The sequence below is a fragment of the Belonocnema kinseyi genome, chromosome 1, assembly GCF_010883055.1.
Source record: "Belonocnema kinseyi isolate 2016_QV_RU_SX_M_011 chromosome 1, B_treatae_v1, whole genome shotgun sequence".
In the NCBI taxonomy this organism is placed as follows: domain Eukaryota; kingdom Metazoa; phylum Arthropoda; class Insecta; order Hymenoptera; family Cynipidae; genus Belonocnema; species Belonocnema kinseyi.
The window spans coordinates 169165068-169166102 of NC_046657.1; the positions used below are offsets into that span (position 1 = coordinate 169165068).

General features: G+C 29.3%; 1 protein-coding gene across 4 annotated transcripts in view; it reads left to right on the forward strand.

Moving 5' to 3' along the window:
• LOC117173273 (esterase FE4-like) overlaps positions 1-1035 on the forward strand; it is a 25342-nt gene that overhangs the window by 7542 nt on the left and 16765 nt on the right. The gene's annotated exons all lie outside the window — the stretch shown is intronic.

Genomic DNA, 1035 nt, shown 5'->3' on the forward strand with positions numbered 1-1035 from the left:
TTATTCCTCAGAAGTGGTTATATCTTGATTTTATTTAGTTCCTTCTAATACGTTCACAAAAAATGTGTAATAAGTTGTTTTAATTCCTTCATATGGAATGTAAATTCTGAAATTTTAATTCTCACCAATTCAACTCTGCCTCTCTAGAGTTAAAATTATTTAAATTCACACATTTGCGTAGATTTCTTTGTTGCATTTTTTAAGACGTTTAAATGTATTATTAAAATATAAATGAATATAAATTTGAATATTTTTCGAATTTATAAGTTATAAAAGGATTTAATAATGAAAAATAGGTTAAATAGAAGGTTTCGTTAAATTTTACTAAGTCGATTGAGAGGAATAGGATTTGCACTTTTTCTGTTCCCGTTGGGGGGATTTAGACGGAGGAAAAATCGCGTATTCGTAGGAATACAAATTCTTAATTTTTCTGAATTCAACGCTTGTTACCGGGACCAGCGTTTTTCTGTGCTGACTTTAACTCACTGCCATTCCCACAATTTTTGACTGATTTTCTTCAAATTTTCAGAAAAACTTTCTTGAAGCCTTGCAAACAACTTTCTCACGATAAGTTATTTCAATTTACATTTTTCCGATGACCGTCCTACTGGCCAAAGTTGGCAAGACGTAGTTTTCGTTCGGAATTAATTTTCTATTGAACAAAAATGAACATATTACCTTTTTAAACAAAGTGCGTCGCTTTTTGCCATCGCTAATATATTGAGAATACACCATATAAATTTCAAGCATTTTTATTAACAAACGGTCGAATAATTGCAAGTTGTGTTTTATAAAACATCGATTATTGATCTAAACATTTTCTAAGTTTTTATTGTTTATGTTGAATAATAATTGTCAAATGAAAGAATTCGATAAAACAAATTTGTCAGTCGAGTCCAGGTCTTTTTGATCGATATATTTTTCCCAGTAAACAATACGAGGGTAGTTCAATAAGTCCTTAGAATGAAGTATAAAAACAATTTTTTTTGGGTAAATTTTTCTTTATTTTTCAACATAATCTCCTTGGAGCTCTAT